This window comes from Streptopelia decaocto (assembly GCF_964273445.1).
Source record: "Streptopelia decaocto genome assembly, chromosome: 7".
Lineage (NCBI taxonomy): Eukaryota > Metazoa > Chordata > Aves > Columbiformes > Columbidae > Streptopelia > Streptopelia decaocto.
The window spans coordinates 52,998,323-53,006,387 of NC_138661.1; positions in this window are offsets into that span (position 1 = coordinate 52,998,323).

Sequence of the window (8,065 nt, forward strand, 5' to 3'; positions counted from 1 at the left end):
GTTTAAGAGTTGGGGGGGTTGCATCTTTGTGTTATATTAAACGGTCGCTTGGTAAGATACCTAAACATTACTTGGATGGAAATGTAGTATTACACTTTCCCAGCTGAGTGTCCCAAGTGCAAAGTGAGTTATTCTTATTTGTTATCTGCAATGTTTAAGGACTGTAGGAAAAAAAAAGTGCAGCATTTTCCAGGGAATGAGCAAAAATGAGCTTTTGGGAGATGGTGATGGGAGACACTGTTTTGTTTCCTGCTGCAGAGGAGGAAGTTGCACTTGTGTCTCAATGTATATCTGGTATCCTTTCTCCAATAAAAATCATAGTAAGAAGCCTAGGGAAGAGAAAGACTGAGACAAACTTGCATAATAATTCACTGATTACTTTTCCAGCCCCCAACTATTTTCAGCTCAGGGGATTTCCTGACATGAATAAATGTGGTTCATGATTCTTTAGTAACCTTCAGTGGATCACTCTTCCAAGTGCTTATACGGTCTCCTTGTACCTGTCTAAACCTTTTGCTTCCACACCACCAGTAAAAACAAACTCCGCCAACCTTCTACATGTTCTACTGAGAATTAGGTCTTTGTTTTGAACCGGCCTGCGACAGCTTTGTTTGGTGCTTCCCAGTTATTGTGGTAGAAATGACCATGTAAGCCACTTCCTAAACCCCTGCTCCAAATCACTCATAAACCTGTGGACCTTTATTAGATGTCAATTGGGCGTCTTCTTCCTGGGGTAAAGACTCTCAGTCTCCTCAGGCATAAAGCTGGTCAGCATTAATTGTCCTTGTTGCCATCCTCTGAGTCTGTCCCACTCCTTAGATTCCTTCTTGAGAGGAGGGAACCAGGACCGCATGCACTGTTCAAAGTGCTGGTGAACCAGGAGCCTCAACAGTGGTCTAATGAGACCACTTGCTCTTTCTTTCATGGTAATCCCTAATGTTTGATTAGCTGAGCACTGAGCCGATGGTTTTGTTGAATAGTTTATGACAGTCCAAAGGTCTCACTCCTGAGTGAAAAGAAGCAGTTCAGAAACCATAATTTCATTATGAATTTAAGACTAGTTTTCCCTGCATGCATCACTTCAAATTTAATCTGCATTGATTTTCATCTGCCATGTTATTGAGCAACCCCTCAGCTCTGTAAGGGCTGTATGCAATTCCCCACTGACTGCTCTTTTCCCCAGTACTCTTCTAATTGTGTATCCTCAGCAAACTTTCTTACCTCAGTGCTGCTCCAGATCATTCACAGATAGATCAAGCACCATATGTCCCAGCCTCACCCGTGGGATGCCTCTGTTGCGAGAACTGACCTCTTACACCTACTTTCCGATGCCTATCTTGACCTGCCCAGCTCATCCAGTATTAGTGCCGCTGGGATCAAAGCCAGATGTTGCAAGCCCCCATTCAGGGAGTGCAGCTCAGACCTGATCCTTGTCTAGACTCCTCCATTTCTAGACGTACAGAGTGATACCGCAAAGCGTGAGGCAAGCCATGCCTTAGCCAGCCAGCTGGCTAAAATCTTTTGGGGAGTGCAGCTTATTCTCCCATTTGTTATAAATGCATGTAAATGTGCAGGTGTTCGGTGCCCCGAGATGCCAGTGGGATTGTCTATGCCATGCAATAGGGAAAAGCAATAATCACATATACAAGCACAAGCTTTGATTTAGCAAAGTGCAGTATTTTGAAATAGGGTGTTTAACCAGAAAAGAGCACACAAAAATAAATGACACTCAAAATTAGTAGTGGATTATGGGCAAAGCATGCAAATCCACCCACGTCTTATTGAAGCGTAACTGATATGCCTCTTCCGGCAATTAGCTGGGTTCCTCCGAATAGTGTTGTGTTGGATTAGGCAGCAGGACGGACTGGCGCAGGCAGGCTGCTCCAGCTGCCTGGGAATTAGCATCCCCTTCACGCCCCGGCAGTAGGATCTGCCAGGCTTAAGCTGGGACTGTGGCAGGGGCCAGTTAGTTCAAGATGCCTTTCATTGCTGGGATTTTCTCTGCAGCAGGCGCTCATGGAGACAGATGGCTTTGTTGCTGCAGAGGCTCTGATGGGCAGCCAGCCTTATCCATTCACACAGAGCACCGCTTACATAGGGAACTCTGCCAAAGGAGGATTTTCCGCGTGGAAGAGGCCCAAGTGTTTTTATTTAATGCCCCACACTGACTTAGAGTGTTTTTTTTTTCTGCAAGGTTGAGTGTCAAGGTTCCACCAGCAACCCTCGTTATGCTGGGCTAGCAACACACACAGAAGCACATGTCCTTTAAGAGAAGTTAAGCCACAGGTGACTCTGATGGCTTTGGGGTTGGCTGTGAACTCCTGGCTCTGTCCCCAGCCTGGTGTCCCCAGCACACAGTAGCTCTGACGTGCTTCTGCTGTTGCTGCTTCTGGCTCTTTGCCCTGTTTATGCACCAGTGCCAATCTTCAGCATCCCTCCTTCGCTCAGTTTTGGTGAAAATGGGTGATGCATGATGACCATATCCCCCTTCATCTTTTTTGCCTTTCCCACCACGTGAATTTTCCAGATGTGGCTGCCACTAGAAATAGGCAGTTGAATAAGCACTTGTCTGTGAGTGACTCATTCTTGCCCTGTGAGGGGCTATACAGAGGGTGCGGATGCAAAGTCTCACCAGCTCCTTGGACAGCCTGCAATGATGTCAGGTTCACTAGAATGAAAAAGAGCCTCCTGCTCTCTCCAAAGCAGCACCAGCCCACTTCTGCTACTCTTCATCTAAAACATATGTGGCAAAAAGGACACCCTGGTCATGGTTTCCAGCTGCATTAGGCCAGTGAACACCTTCTTTTTCCTGCTTATGCATGGGTGGAGGTGGGTATCTGCTCAGGTTTTACATTCTGTCTCTAGAGAAATCCCAGGATCCCAGTGAAACAATGGGGAAACTGCAACCAAGGAGTCCCACTGAGGGGCTACAGTGAAATATGGGTGATTTGTCCCAGTTGATTTGTCCTACCTTTTGTGAAGTACTTTCTACCTGACCACAAGTAAGCAAGTGCAAAAAGGCATGTTTCTCTGAAATATGTCCCTTGGAGGCCGCATTTGTTCCCGCTTTGTTTCATGCTCCTTCAGCTAGCATTACCCTGTGCTGTTTGCTTTACACACCATTTGCTTTTGTGGCTTTGCTTCTTTAAGAAGCTTTGGTGAAATCTTGTGCTTGTTTTTTTTTTGGTCTTTAGGAGGAATCTCAACAACATAGACCAGACCATGATGGGTGAAAGATGAGATACATTCAGCAAGCATTGTCAAGGCAGTTAAACAAAGTTCCTTGAATGAAACCATCGCTAATTTACGATAAGTTATGCACAGAGTTTATGTATCACTCAGTCATCAGGAGCACAGTGGCCACTGCTCACTTTCTTACGGACCCAAAGCTGTTTACTGGAGAGCATGGTCATGGTTTCACCTGAACTTTTTTTCTTTTAATGTCAGTTTTTTGCTTTTATTTTCTCTTTAACTCACCGGCTGTTTTTCACCCATAGCTGCCCCTCTAAGGGCGTGAGTGGATGAGTGGATAGTGTGGCCGGACTGCAACCAAAGACATATTTTGAGAGTCCTTTCAGACCTCTTTAAGGAATCTGGGCCGGCTCTGAATGCTGGCTTTATGCGGTGCTGTTTTGAAGTAGGAGTGAGTCATTAAAAAACAATTTATGCTCTCTCCATGTTCAACTTTGACTTTATGAAGAAAAAGAAAAAGAAAACAAACACAATCCCATTCACTGCCGAAATACACATTGATCCTTTAATCCTCAGGGAATCATTGGGAAGTGCTTCCTCCTTGAAAGAATCACTGTATTGACGCAACATTTAATTGTGCAATTACACACATGCGTTTTTCTCCTGGGCTTTGCAGAGCAGGGCTCTGTGGCTGGAATGCTAATCAGAACGTGATTGATATGATCTTGCAGCACACACAGCCTGAATGCAGCATCCTGGCTGGCAGCAGCCCCTAGATACCTTCATGGGTCAGTCCCAGCCTTTTCAGGCAGGAAACCAAAGATGGGAATCACAGCCCAGCAGGGTCAGAGCAAGGACGGGAATTTGGGATGGAGCCCAAAACTGTATCCCATATTGGTTTGTTGTGGCCTTCCTTGGTGGAAGCAGGAGGCTCTGGCACCCATCCCTCCTCAGCACTGCCTGGGGGCTGTAGCTGGCAGGTACCAGCAGGGATTCTGTTCAGATGTCCTCATCTGTGAGCTGAAAATATTACCTGCCTGCAAGCACCTGCTCAGTGGCTTCTCCTGCTCATGTGCACACCTTTGTGGGATCGAATTTTTCATTGAAGTTTTGCTGAAAGCATTGATTCAAAGCCACTGGGAAAAGCTGTGCTCGTCTTTGTACATATATATGCATATACACCCAACCATTCTTTTTTTGGCCAGGCCCTGCTTTCTAAAAGCTGCATTAGCTGTAAACTTTGCCAGATTTTTCTGATACTTCATGTGTTCCACCTCTGACAGCAGGTGGGTGTGACACATAAAGCAGAGCCTTGAAAGATCACTTCCAGGATTTGGAGACCGTCTTGGAGCCCTTGCTGTCACCTGTGTTATTGCAGCACATCTTGATTCAGAAGCTGAAACCAGGTTGGGCTCAGTTCCTCATACTAACAGACCCTGATGGGAGATGGTTGTGAAGTAACATAGAGCTCATCCTCGCTTTGCCTCATCTGGGAAGCATGTTGCACTTTGGGATTTACAGTTTCCTGCAAGTAAAACCAAAGGCTGGTTAAGCATTAAATGGGAAGAAATGCAACCCTTCTCCAACTGGCTTTGAATGCTAATATTTTCTTTAGGTTTAATCTGTTTACCATGACATTACTATTAATGGTTTCATCATCAATTCAGCTTTCCCACCAGCATTAAGGATGGAGTTTCCAGATGGGCAATCTTAGCTGTCAGCCGTGTGTCCCTTATTCATGGCCACAGGCTACCAAGTGAGCCTTGTTCCTGGCCACACCATCAGTCCCGTGGCAAGTGTGCCCTCGGCTCACCATCCTGATTTTTGAAATCCTTTTAAACTCTTTTAATGAATGTTTTTAATGCATCCACCACACTTGCCTAATGGCCTCAGGAAAATGAAAAGAAGAGGCTTTTGTTATGTTGTTAAGCAGCGTTTGGCTAATGTTACAGACTCCTGGCCTCCAGGTCCCTCTCTTCATGTTTTCTTCTTGTTTCTCTGAAAGTCTTAAGTCAGGGCAAGATGAGGCTGCTCCTTTTGGCAAAAACTAGCAAAAACTAGTCCTTCTCCAATTTCAGCTGTTTGCTCTCTGCAGATGATTGATCTGTGCCCTCCTGGCAGCAGCACCTTGGGGCACGTCAGTCCCAATCAGGACAGGACTATGCACTTTGTTCCTCCCTTTCATGCAAGGCTGAAAACATACAAAGAAGAGTGGGCAGCTGTGATCTTAGATGACAGCCTGAGAGGAGCTTTGCGAGCGGAAAAGCCCAGGAAATAGCAAGGAAGGCTGCTGGCAGAAGTCAGCAAGGGACTTTCTCTCCAGATGCAAGAGAAGCAAAGGAATTATAAGTAACGTGCTGAACTACGCAGATAAAATTACCCAAGTTATTTTGACCATAAAGCCCAGGATAGTAAAGACTCTTAACCTCTATTAATCAGCAAGAAGCTGGAAGAGGCCACACAATGATCTCAGCTGCCAAAGCTGCTGCACCCTTTTACTCCCTTTAATTTAATTGAATTAGTCCTGTCTGTGTCCTTTGTTCTTCCACCCTGCTCAGGAAATCTGCTGCTGGTTTTGGCAGGGCTTGATCTGGCTCCACATGGCTGGTTTGCGTTCAGCCAGGAGGAATGAGATGAAGGGCAGGAAGGGGAAGAGGATGGGAAAAGGTCCCGTGGGAGCAACTTGCTTAATGTGCCTCATTTGTCTTAATAGTGCCACTATATCACTTCCTGGCAAAACCTCCTTCTGATAAGCCAAACAGGCAAAATTAAACGCAGGAGTCCCACTGATATCAGGAAAGATGAGATTTCATGCTTAAATCTTAAAAAAAAAAAAAAAAAAAAAAAAAAAAAAGCGCACCTATGAGCCAAGACTTGTGCAGCAGGAGCTGCAAACCCAGTGATTGTTCTTACCCCCCAGTCCTTGGTTCCACTGAGGGGTCCAGATGTCTCACCTTTAGCTTAGCTGTTCTGGTTTGTACCACTTGCTTCTCATCAGACCAGCTTAGCCTTGGCTCCTCTACTTACTTAACATGCAGGAAAAAGATCCAGTGAGCACAGCAGAGGGATTCCCAGTGCTAACCTCTGGCTATTGTCTCTGCTGGTGGCAATAGCATCACTGTACCCCTTGCTAAAGTACTGTTCCTCGAGGCTGTTGTGGGGTGCAGACCCTTCCCTGCCCTCCTGCTGCTTGCTGGGCTCCTGCAAACCACCACCACCTCCCTCTCCCCCATCTCTGCAGGGCTGCAGCTGCCCTCCCAGCACCATCCAAGGGCAGAGTTTCCCCCAGTGACATTCTAGCAGAGGACCTGGCAGCATCATTGCAACTTCACCAGTTTCCCCAGCAAATGCATTAGCCTCTAGTCTCCCGTCAGCATTATTGAAAGAATACTGTCAGTTCAACCCACTGGTGTTCGTATTTCCAGCTGCCAGAAATAATGATTCAGCACTTGCACACTGGTCTTAGCACTCCTGTCCCTTTACATGACAGTGTAAAGATTTGTTTGTCTTCGTATAGCAGGAAAAGACAATGTGTGCAATCCATCACCTACCCAAGTCCCAGAGCAATCCTCACAGGGGGTGTTCAGAGATGATGATGTGTCAGGAAACTGCCCTGTGCTGCTGCTTTGTAAAACAGTTGTCTTTCACTATAGGAGTGGGAGCATGTGTCCCACTGATGCTGTACCAGAGGGGTGGCACTGGAGGTGTCAATATGCGTAATTCATGGGTTGTAAATGGAAACATTAAAAAAAAAGGAAATGAAGATACATCAGAAAAAAAAATGACCTGCCTTGTCAATGTGGCATTTTTATGACCCTTTGCTTCACTTCATCCTTCTTAAATGAGTAAAGAAATAAATGCAAGAGGTGATTTCCTGGACACAGATACCTTATCTCCAATTCCAGAGTTCATCCCTAGCAAAGCATGAGATAGCGGATCAGCTAACCCAAGGGTGTACCTTCATCACCTTTCCATCAAGGAATGATAATATTTGGAAAAAGATGAAGCACTTACAGGAAGCTGTGGTTAAGAAAAGGGATTTTCAGATTATTTTGAATGCCTCAGGCTTGTCTGAGAAACATGATTTTGAGCTCTATATTTTCTTGGATTTCTCTGACTTCAGAGTCCAGCCATACAAAACACCATGAATCCATTACAGCAAGCCCAGGTTTTCCCAAATATGTACAACGTCAAGTTTCTCCTCTTCCTTTCACAGCAATGAATTATCAGTCGTATATTTGCAGTGAAGTAGTATGTTCTTTGCTTACCAGTTTTATAGGGGGATCCTTACCTCCTTGTTTGCTGTAATTCTTCTTGGATCTGAAGAGTAAAACATATTTACATTGGCATGTGGAATTCTAGAAAACATCAGGAAAAAATTAAGACTGGAAAGGAAGCTTTTCCATCCAATGAAATTTTTTTGATGTGTTTTTTCCCACATCAGAATAAAAGCCTAAAATATAGAAATCCCCTCCACCCCCCAAAAAATAAACAAAACCAGAACACAACATTAAGCCAGCTGCAGCTACTTATTTTGATTATCATATACTTTCTATTTTGTTAGTACTTTTACTTCATGTTGCAATGCAAAGCAGAGATTTTGAATTTCTTTGATAAAGATTTGGGTCCACATAGTTGATTTCAGTAGTTTGGGAAATGTTTGGCAGAAGATTTTACATCAGAAAGTGGCAATCTGCAGCACTAAAAATAAAAAATAGTGATCTAGTAAATGACTAATTTTGTGATCCAGGGTAATTAGCGGAGCAGCTTGGCGGATGGAAGGCAGCACGTCTAAATTACTGCACTAAGTCCATTTGCAGGAAGATATTATCTGACTTTCTTGTTATTAATGATAATGAGAATTAAAATATTC